Genomic DNA, 12,304 nt, shown 5'->3' with positions numbered 1-12,304 from the left:
GATTTCATCACCTGTAGCAGATGTTATTATTAAAGTTGCAGCAAGAGGCGTATAATGTGAAAGAAGCCATTACAACATCTCATAAGATAGGAGAATCTACAAGACAAGCCACCATGCTTTTACGAAGAAGACTGATAGGCATCATGGTTATGGGTCACCCAAAAACACAATATTATGGGTTAAATACATAAAACCCTTGTCATTGAAGTCCATTTGCTAGGCCGCACACTGTTAGTATCATAGTTGGTCATAAGAATTACTGGGTATCACTATCCTCAGATCTCGTTTTTCATGGTTATGGGTCATCCACAAATCCACGCTTCTTCAAAGTCCATTTGTTAGGCATCACACTATTAGTACCACAGTTGGTCATAAGCATTATAGGGTATCTCTATCCTCAGATCTTCGTCCATCATGATTATTGGTTAACCACACAAAACCCTTCTCTTCAGTGGCTCTTCATATTCACAACAAAAGCTTCTTAGGAGGGAAATTCACACAATGGGGGCCATTCCTTCTTAAGGGGGGAGGAATGATCCAAATGGAAAGTGCCATCCACCCATGGTATTCATCCACCCATGGTATTTATCCAAACATGGTATTATAAGTGGCATCTATCCATGGTATTCACTCAGCCAGGGTATTTATCCACCCATGGTATTCATCCACACATGAAATTTACCCATGGTATTGTGAGTGGCATCCACCCATGGTATTTACGCAGCCATGGAATTTACCCCTCGTATTGTAACTAAAAAGGGCTATAAGTAACAAGTCACATTTAGTAAAAGGATAGATTGTACACCACAATCTAGCTTTTACAGTTACTATCTATTTTAATAAAAAAATCTTGGTGGTTTTGTTTATCGTGTGTTCTCTTATTTTCTTTTGTAATTTCAATGTTTTAGATCTTGGGGGCCTCCACCCAATATCAGGATCAGATGGTGTTCTGAAGTTCCCATAGGTGTGCCTACCCGCCCATCGCAAATGAAATTTGAGGTTTCTAAGGGGAGACCATGTGGGATGACATTGATAAAGGCACAAATGATTTCCTAACCATAAGGACACAAGAAAAACCACAAGGCATAAGGGTGGTAACAACTTAGTATTTTTGGCATGGCCTTATGTGCACGGGCACCCATAGGTGTGCCTGCTAACCCGAACCACTTGAAATTCGGTGTCTCAATGCAACACCTAGGATGTACCACACCACACCCAGGATGCACCACACTGTGCCCAGGACAGACCACATCAACCAAGGACCATGGGAGGATGTAGCCACAAGGGCACACGAACCACCAAAACGTACAGTGGCGGCCACAAGTTAGGATTTTCGGCATGCCCTGGTGTGCTTGGGCGACCACAAGTTAGAATTTTTGGCATGCCTTGATGTGCTTGGGTGGCCAAAAGTGTTCCTTTATACCCACCCACAAGTGTCCCCCATGCCCACAGGGGCACCCAGGTGCTCACATGTGTGATCGCCCTCCCATAGGGGTTCATTGGCACGCACAGGTGCACTCGCCCACCCAACCCACTCAAATTTTGGCGTCTCCACGATGCACTCAGAAGGCACCACAATGACCAAGGCACAAGGGAGTGCCCAACCACACAAACCACCAAAAGGCATAGGGGTGGTCTTCTTGGCAGTTGATATTTTTCTTAGATCCCTCTCATCGAGAGGTGCAGGATTGATCTAAAGATCATCCGATTTTGATAAGTATTTATGAAGATATGAATTTATTTTGATTATGGACAAATTTTCAAGTCGGCCAGCAACTTATGTAGGCTTAGAAGCCCAATAGTCATGTCTATTCAACTCCACGTTTTAGTATAAATAGAAAAGGACTTGAAGTCATTTGACACACACACATACTCTTCATGTGATCTCCTCCTCTCCACGTTTTTGGGTTTTGGAGAAGGAGAGACACTAAGAGTATACACTGGCCTAAGATGATGCCCTAGCCACAGAAAGGATGATGCCCTAGATGCAGAAAAGGTGATGCCCTAGCCGCAGCCAAAGGGAGAGCTCTAGCCGCAAATTGAAGGGAGATCTATTTGCTGTCTTGAGGAGCTCCAATACGTAGTCTAAAGAAGTCCTAATCTGTTGACTAAAGGAGGCCCTAACTGCAGTTGAGAGAGGCCTAATCCACAGCAAGGAGGAGGGCCTAATACGCAGTCAAGGGAGACATCTAACTGCAGCCCTAGATAGGATACCTAGTCGTTGTCATAATGAAGTCGTAGCTGCAGATTATGAAGCCATAGCCACAGTAAAGATATGCCCTAGCCACAGGCTTATGAGGAAACCTACTCGTAGAAAAGATAAGCCTCTATACACTATCTCAATAGGCTCAATCCGCAGATGAGAAGAGGGCTAATATAGGCCCTAAATGAAGGCCTGAATTTGCTATCTATTGACCCTATACGCAACAAGAAAGATACTCTTTATCCGCAGTTAGAAAGAGGATCTATACACAGTCCTAGAGGAGATGATGTAGCTGCTGCTTAGCCGCAGTGATGAAGCCTACAAATAGTTGAAGGAAGCCCTTGTAGCTGACTCCTATTCGCTATCCAAGGGAGCTTCATACGTAGCCCTAATTCGCAGTCAAGTATAAACTCGGATTGCTGTAGGTGACAAAATGGTGATAAGACATTGTTACATAGTGAAGGAATGCATCTACTCTAGATCAGCTTATATAAACAACTGGGTGTTTGAAAGGGCTGACAACATAGTCAAGTTCTTATGATGCTAGCAAGATAAAGTATTGGAGGCCTATCTTGTTGCTAGGCTAGGCCACAGGCCATAGTAAACAACAAGGCTATTCTCAGGATTGCCTATCAGATGGACTGAGCTACTATGCTAAGGGTTAGTCAAATAACAAGGATGCAGCATGGTGATGATTGCAATAGAATGGGGGCAGCAAAGTGATGATGGATGCTTGATGAGTACAACATAGAAGTCATTGAGTGCAGATCAACAATAAGTACAATTTTGGGTGCAGATCCGTGATAAAGAGAAGCTCAATGATTGGAGCAGCTCAGTGACAGGAGCAACAATATGAAGTGCATATCATGGTCATGATAAGTGCAGCTTGGTGCAGCACAGCGAGGTATAACATGTGGACAAGATGCAACACTATGATAGGTGAAGGAGTCACCTTGGAGAATCAATTGAAGTAGCATGTCTTCAACTGATCTCATATAAAATGTTGACTTCTGTTGTAAATGTACTATCTCTCTCTCTCTATGCTAAACTATTGAAGAACATAGAAGAATAATTTATCAAGGGTTTCCCCACATTGGGGTTTGTTCCTGGCTAGTGCCACATCTTGTGTCCTCTTGTCTTGGCTTGTCTTCTACGATTTATGTTTATGTTCTATTTGCAGTTTACTTTAATGCTGATGTGATTGCTAATCTGGAAAAGATATTGAGCTAACTGTGAAAATAGAAATAAATTTCTCTAAGCATAGAACATACCTAAAATTAACATGGTCACAACTTGGCATTTTCGTATGACCTTGTGTGCCTGAGCGCCCACAAGTGTGCCCAGGCACCCATGGGTGTGCCTAGGCACCTACCCACACATAGGTTTGTCGCCTGTCTAGCCTTCCTGAAATTTTATGTCTCCATTATGCATCAAAGAGGAACCACAACGACTAAGGCACAAGGGAGTGCCCAGACGCAAGGCCACATAAACCAACAAAAGGAGCAGGGTTAGTCACAACTTAGCATTTTTGGCATGACCTGGTGTGCCCACCCACCCACAGGTGTGCACAAGCGCACACTCAGATGTGCTCCCACCCACCCACAAGTGCGCCTAGGTGCCCATAGTGTTCCCACATTATTCTTAGGCGCCTTCCCGCCTAGCCACTTGAAATTCAATGTCTCCAGGGTGCGCCCAGGACACACCACAATGACCAAGGCACAAGAAAGTGCTTGAACCCAAGGCCACACTAACCACCAAAAGGAAAATTGGTAGTCGTAACTTATATATTTTGGCATGGATAGGTATTACTAGGAACCCATAGGAGTGTCTGTCCACCCACAGGTGTGCCCAGGCGCCCGCCCATAGTTTTGCCCACTCAAAATTTTGTGTCTCTAGTGTGCGTCGAGGACACACCACAACGACCAAGGAACAAGGTAGCACCTAGTCATAAAGCTAAATGAACCACCAAAATGAATTATGGAATTCAAAAATTAAACATTTTTTGCAAGGTCGGGTATGCCTAGGCACCCACAGGTGTGCGCACCCATCCACAGGTATGCCCAGGCATCCACCCACAAGTGTGCTCATGCTCCCACAAGTGTTCCCAGGAACTCACTCACTAGTGTTCCTAGATTTCCACACATGTGCCTTCCCACCCATAAGCATTCCAAGGCACCCACTTGTGTGCTCACTTTCCAAGCCCATCCAAAATTCAGCATCTCTGGGGCACACTTAAGAGGCACCACAACTACCAAGCCACAAGGGAGCACCCAACTACAAGGGAACACAAACCACCAAAAGTCACAAGGGAGGTCACAACTTGGCATTTTTGGCATGGATTGGCATGCCTGAGCACTCACAGGTGTGCCTCCCACCCATAGGTATGCCCAAGTGCCATAGGTGTGCCTTCCTGTCTTGCTCACCTAAAATTTAGTGTCTCCATGGCGTGCCCAGGAGGCACTATTAGAGCCTAGATTGACCTCAGGCTGAAGGGAGGCAATCCTAAGATAACCATAAACCATGCTTAACCTGGTAGCTAGCCCTACCAGGTCGGGAGAGGGCTCTCTCCTTGTCAATCTCAGTGAGGATGGTTGCAAATATGTCTTGAGATGACTGAAATGAATGTTTATTTTAGGCTAGGTATAGTAGAGTAGGGTTTCTGGTTTGATTTTTTAGGTTTTGGTTGCTGGATCAATTGGAGAAGGCAGATTGGGTCCGGGAAATCAACTCAGGGATACAGTCATGTTCTGTGGGGTGAGGTAGACAAGGGTTTATGTACTAGAAATAGATTAATATGGTAGATTAGGACAACTGAGGAGTTGAGGAGGGCATAAAGAAGCTATGAATCCTCTTTAAACAGTTGAAAACATTGAAAACCAAATGCATTCCCAAGACAAATCACAACAGTGTATTTTGTCTATTCACCTTGATTCATTTAGTTTTAGAAGAGAAATATAGAGTTGGATACATATAAAACATAAGAAAAACTCATTACAAAGAAGAAGCAATACATAAACTCACTGTCACAAGAATCCCACAAAAATAGCTGTGAAACCTGGTTTTATTCCTTGCCAAACTGCTGTAGAGATATACAATAGAGTTCAGAGCTTCCACAAGAGTCCAAACTTTACAAATGAATCAAAAAGTACATGATATAGGCAAGGAAACTACTCAAGCTAGCTATCAGGGGTCGAAACCATGAGAAGAGGAGTAGTTTCAACCATATCTAAACTAGGAACACAAAAGTAGGCAGTGGAACAACTTGCCTCTAAAACTTAGGAAACCAATTCATTCAGTTCAAAACCACCTTTGACTTGATGTATCTACCCTATGAGGTGTTTTTCATCCATATTTACATCAAATTCATCATTTACCATGCATACATTTACCAAGGAATGAAGAAAAAGTCGTTTTCCAAGAAAACTAGGAAAAAAATGGAAATTAAGGCAAAACTGGAAAAATTAGTTTAATGCGTAGCGCCAAAATTTTAATGCATAGCGCCACTTTAGGGCAAGTGTTGGAGGCCTTCTTGGTGTTCAAATCAGGTTCAAGTTGACTTGTTGGAAAGCCCTGCCTATCTAGTTTCTGGAACAATTTGATTTTTCTGATTTGGAGCTCATTTGCCCCTCCAAAAGTTGATTCTCCCAAGATTGCTTCCTGTGTGGCAAAAAAGTGGTAGAGAGGGCACTTTTTGGGTGTTTTTTTTCCCTTTTTGTGACCAAGACCTTGTCCAAAATTTCTCAATATTTTTGAGTTGACTTATTTTTCCATGCTGATTCCAAATATGTAAGCCTTTTTGCAAGAGGATGTCCCCATCAAAAGCGTAGCGCCAGTGGCACTACGCACCTATTGGAAAACCCTATTTTTCCAATTCAAAAATTCAAAAATGACAAAAATTGCTCAAAATTTCTTGAAATTTGGCATGAGGGATCCTTGTTAGGTGCTTTATTGGGCCAATGATGCTTCAGCCAAGATTTTGAGTCTTTCTCTTTCTTGGTCCTCAAAACTTTTCTTAGCTTGGCTTTTAGCCTCTTTGTCCTTGCATTGCAGATCTTGTTTCGGGTTAGGTAGTGGTAAGCCATGTGGCGAAGCATCTTTTTCTCTTTTTTTCCCTTCTCAAGCAACCTCTCCAAGTGCATATTCACCTTCTCCAACAAATATTCTCAGTCATTCTCTTGTTCAATGGATGTCAACTTGCCTTTTGCCTTCTTGGACCTTTGCCACTTTTCCTTGATGATTTGTAGCTCCATGAGTTCTTGTTTGTCGGTAAGTTGCTTGTTTTCTTGCTTAAGATAGCTAATGACCCATTTAGCTCTCTCAAGGTTAATTGATAAGGCTCTTATTTCAGCCTCCTTCTCTTTGATAATCATGTCCTTGATTCTTGAGCCTTGAGAGCCCAAGTTAGTGACATCCTCCTCCATCAAAATAAAATCCCTCTCTTGCCCTTCAGTAGGGCTCTCCTCATGCATCTTTTGTTTCCCTTTGCCTCTACTCTTTGATTGCTGGCCAACCTGTATAGCTGGAGAAGAAGGCAAAGCCCCTTCCACCCTGGTGGAGATAGCATTTGCCTGTAATCTAGTGAAGGCGGCGAGACCCCTTGCACTCCTGGTGGAGATAGTACTCGCCTGGCAGCAACAAAAAGACTCCTTGTGCCTCTCTCATAGGTAACAAATACTAGCACACCAGTAGTCACGGTTTCATGGACACCTGGCTGTTCTAATGGTCCTCCTTCCTCTTGAGGCATTGATGAAACCTGAGGGCCTTTAAACATCTCATGGGAAATAAAGGTCTCCCATGGTATGTTCAGCAAGTTAAGCTGGTGCAAGACAACAATCTTAATCAATGAGAAGTGGTAAATGTTGCCGAGTTGCTGAGGAAATGGTTTTCTTTGAACATAGTGGGCCATCTTCTCAATGTTCCAATATATAAAGTAAGGGAGGTTCATCATCCTCACCCTAGTAAAGTGCATCAACAACCTGATATGATATGCATACAAGCGGGAAAACCTTCCTTCATAGGTGAAATATTTAATGATAAGCTTCATAAGAGGAGAAAAACTGTTCTCCAAGTATTTGAAAGGAAATATTCTGCTGATTTGGCTGTGATATCCAGCCTTAATGTAAGGCTCATAATGTTCTCTGTCCACATACTGCCCTTTATTCCATTGCTCACCTACATTAGGGATGCCTGTTGCTTCTGAGATGGTGGTAGGTGACAAGGTGAAGGAGACACTAGCAATATTTACTTGGCCATTATGTAGATGGGTGACAAACAACTGGGCAAGCTCATGATGAAACTTTACCCTCTCCACCATTTCACAAAACTCATAGCAAGACTGATGTCTAAAACTAGATATAGCAAGAGGACAAGCAAGCAATTCTGTGAGACTGATAGGTTCCTCCCGGATGTGCTTTCCCCCTTTGTGTGGTCTTCTTGGCACATGTGCTTCTCTGGAAGTGTCACTGAAAGTTTCCTCCTCCTTCTCATAATCTATGTCTCCCTCCATGGATTTTTGATAATGCTACAGGTGATGTAAGATGAAGGATGAAAGTGATAACAAGATGAGTATGAAGAGATTTTTAAAATATAGGGTAAGGGGGATGTATGGGGAATGTGATTGCTTGAGGGAATGTTGGGGTTTTAGGGAATGAGGGGAGTGAGGGGAATGGGTAGGTTTTAGAATGTGGGAATTAGGGTTTGGGAATAGGGTATAGGACTAGGGTTTGATAAGTGAGAGTAGGGTTTTGGGGAGTGAACTTTGATGATTAGGGGATAGGGAATGGGATTTGGAAAGTCATTGTGAATGCAGTATGAGAGAACAACAACAACCTTTGATAACTTATGACAGGTGGTTTAGTAATTATTTAGGGTTTGGTTTTGACAATTTGTTAGGGCTTTTTCTAAAGGAAACCAAACACAACCCCAACAACCAAACATTACTCTTCAAAGAAAGGAAGAATGATGTACTTACTTGGAACAAGCATCAAAAAGTTTTTAAGGAAGTTTGAAGGCGATTTGAGGCAATTTCGGGCTTCTCCAACAGGTGCGTAGCGCTCACTAACAGGTCCGCAACGCCAGTTTAATGCGCATCGCCCGACCCAATTAACATTGTGAAACTGTAATAGCTGCGTAGCGCCAATTTAATGCGTAGCGCGAGGGAAATAATGCACAACGCCAACAACTCTTTGCCAAATTTCCTCTGTTTTCCTCCCTTGGCTCAAAATCGCGTTTTCAATTCTCCTTAGCTCTTCAATAAACAAGGAATGAATAAAATATATGAATTGGCCCTTTATACTTTTCCTCTTTTGATTTTTCATAAACCAAAACCCACTTTTCTATAGTTTTGTCACTTTTGAAAAATACTCTATTTTTCTGAATTTTGGACTTTTTGACTTTTTGCAGGTGGACTTACTCTCTTCATGGACCTTTTGCAGTGGCAGGAGCTAACATTGTTACCAGGTTACCAGGAGCACCTATGAAGAATTATTATATAAAGGAACTATAAAATTACATAATTTACATGAAATGAAACCATGAAGAACAAATGCTCTATTTCACCTCAAAACAAAGCTTTGAGGTGAAAGGAGCTTTATTTCAGCATATCAGAAGTAAACTCATGACTATATGAACATTTTTACCCTCCTCATGTGTCTGCTGACCCTTTTATTCAATCTTGGATGACCATGATGACAAACCTTAAGACCTAGTGAAACTAAACCCTAAAACTGGTTTTTATAAATGAAATGAACTGAAATGACTGAAAAGAGGTTTGAACAAGCCAGCAGGTATATGACATGAGGGAAATTGAAATGAAACCACAATGAAACCACTACCATCAGTTGATCCATGACCTAATGGAATTCAGCAGATTGAATGAGACACCTAACATGCATGCAAAAAGAGCAATTTTGATCGCTAATGGCAGTGTGAAGATACTGACACTAACGTTGGCTCCAATAGGGATGGTAGCTCCTTGGAGGTGCCAAGAACCACAGATCTTTGGAAAAACAGACCAGTGCCTCATCCATTGGGCAATATGGAGTCAATAACTTCAAAACATCCAAAACCGACACTATGAAACTTTGACTCAAGACTCAAAGTTGAACTGACTAATGACTGAAACTAACTCAAACAAATGACACTAGACGCTCAAACACTGAGACTAGACATTCAACCTTATAGCCTTCACTTCGAGCCCCAAGCTAAATGAATGGTGACAGTACAAACTTTTGCAATAGAAGGAATAAAATGGTATGTACAATGATGAATATGAGAATAGAAATTTCCTTAGAAATAATACCGTTTCAGAAGCCGACCATTTACTGGTCCTCCTGGACAATCTTCCCCATTCATTTCTTTGAGTAGAAAAGCATTTTTCCCTCTATATGCAGCAATTCTGTATGGTCCCTTCCACAGGTTCTCGAACTTGCCGTGCTTTCCTTTATCCTCATTTCTAGCATCCCACCGTAACACTATGTCTTCAATCTGAAATTTGTCCGCCTTTGCCTTCCGATCATAAATCTTTTTAATTCTCTCCTGCAACCTAAAGGTATTCTGAAAAACTTCCTCTCTCGTCTGCTGTAAATGGATCATTTGACTTATTCTCCGCTGAAAATGATCTTCCTCGCTGCCAGCTTCCTGTAAAAGTTTTACAACTGGGACTGCAAGAGATGTCGGGAATATTGTATCAATACCATATACAATCTCAAATGGAGACATACCTATTGACTTCTTTTGGCTCACCCTGTCCGTCCATAATGCATTAACCAATTTTTTATGCCAACCTTTCTTATTGGTTTCCAATAACTTTTTAATGATGTTGATCAATGACTTGTTTGAGGATCTGGCCAATCCGTTACCTTGCGGATAATATGCAGTAGAATGTCCTAAGTTAATTTTGTATTTGCTGCAAAAGTCAATCATCTTTTTGGACTTGAAAGAAGCGACGTTATTTTTAATAAGTTTGTTAGGATAGCCAAAATGTGACAAAATATTTGTTTCAAGAAACTGAATTATTACAGAGTCCGTGGCTTGCCGAGTGGGGATTGCCTCAATCCACTTTGTGAAATAGTCTGTTGCTATCAAAATCCACTTATGCTGAGCTGAGGATGTGGGATGAATCTATCCGATGAAATCAAGGCCCCATTGCTGAAACAGTGCACTAACTTCGAGTGGCTTGAGAGGGAGAGGCTGCAACTTTCTTCTTCCCTGAAAAATTTGGCATTCATGACAGCTCGTGACAGTTTTGTAAACATCGGAAAACAAGGTAGGCCAGTAGTAACCTGCTCTCAAAATTTTGTTAGTCGTCGTCTTCCAAAATAAGTGACCACCACAGTCTCGCTTATGAAAATCACTCATGACTTGCTGGGCTTCATCTTCAATTAAGCAATTCAGCAGAATGCCTCCGGGATCCTTCCAATAAAGTGCATTATTCAGAATTCAAATCTAGCAGCCTTAAGTTTTAGAGTTCTACCTTTGTTTTTAGCCATCCCCGGTGGTGGTGAAAGATGCTAAAGCATGTAAACAATATCTAAATACCAAGGAGATTGGAGAAAAATTTTAGATACCTGAATCAACGAACTATCTTCTTCTTCTTCAGACATGGCTGCAATAAGATTTATATCTAATGCATGTAGATTGGAATCCGCCATTAACTTTGCTAGACCCTGCCCCTTGGTTAGATTTGTAGGCTTTATCTCCAAGTCATATTCTAGCAATGCTGTGATCCATTTTCCCCGCCTTCCTTCTGGATCTGTTTGTACCAAAACATCTTTAACTGCTGCGTTAGGGACGTAAGCAAGGATATGAGAGTGCAGAATATATACTCGAAAGTCTTTCAAAGCTTTAACTAAGGCAAGAGCTTGCTTCTCAATGATGTTGTATTTCAAGGCTGCATCCCTAATTGTCCTATTGAAAAAGGCAATTGGTTTTTCTAGTTGATCTCTTTTCTACATTAGAACTGTTGCCATAGTATGTTCAGAAGCGAATGAAAATAATATGAAATCCTGTGAATAATCCGGACTGATCAAAATGGGGGCTGAAGATAAAGCCAACTTTACCAGGTTAAAAGACTTCATAGCGTCCTCAGTCCACTTGACCACACTATCCTTCTTCAACATATTAGTAATTTCCCTCAAGTGTTTAGCTAGATTAGGCACAAATCGTCGTAAGAAATTCATCTTACCGTTAAAGGCTTGGATCTCTTTATTATTATGAGGAAAATATATCTTCTGAATAGCTTCCACCCTTGTAGGATCGATATTATATGACCGAGTAGCTTCCCTTCATCCATAGCAAAAAGGCTCTTTTTGGGATTGAGTGATATTCCATATTTTCTGCAACGCTGAATTTTTTTTTTTATATGGTAAAGATGCTCTTCATCTAAATTTGAAAAGACAGTCAAATCATCAAGATATACTACTAAAAACACATCTTTTTCATTTGCGAAGGCAATGTCTATGGCACGCTGAAATGTTGCTCCGGCATTCTTTAAACCAAACGACATCTTGGCATAGTGGAATGTTCCCCAAGGAGTGGTGAATGTTGTCCTGTCCTTGTCATCTTCATGCACCAAAATTTGATTGTAGCCTGAATATCCACCGAGCAGTGACATACGAGATGCTCCAACTACTCTCTGGAGAATGTGGTCCATTTTCGGCAGCGGATAATTATCTTTTAATGACACTTTATTCAAATTTCTGAAGTCTATGCACAATCTAATCTCACCTGTCTTTTTCCTCACCGGAACTAGATTGGAGATCCAATATGAAAATCTGATCGGAACGATTATACCAGCCTTGTACAATTGATTCACCTCTTTTTCTATTGACGACAACAATTTGGGATTTATCCTTCTCAGCTTTTGGCGAAACGACTTCTGATTTGGCTTAATAGGAATTATATGTTGAATTATACTTTTGTCATACTCCTTTAAATCTGTATAATCCCAAGCGAATAAATCAGAAAATGAAGACAATAAACTAATGTATTTAGCCTTTACCTGAGGAGATAATATCTTTGACAACTTCACCAATTTTGGATTCTTGGTTGTCCCAATGTTTATATCTTCAACACCCTTCTCGGTCAGCACCAAGCTTGGCT

The sequence above is a fragment of the Pinus tabuliformis genome, chromosome 1_2 (assembly GCF_031772625.1).
Source record: "Pinus tabuliformis cultivar Carrire ecotype Pingquan chromosome 1_2, CPIR1, whole genome shotgun sequence".
Classification (NCBI taxonomy): Eukaryota; Viridiplantae; Streptophyta; class Pinopsida; order Pinales; family Pinaceae; genus Pinus; species Pinus tabuliformis.
The sequence above is the reverse complement of the archived record's forward strand: the minus strand, read 5'-3'. Positions refer to the sequence as shown.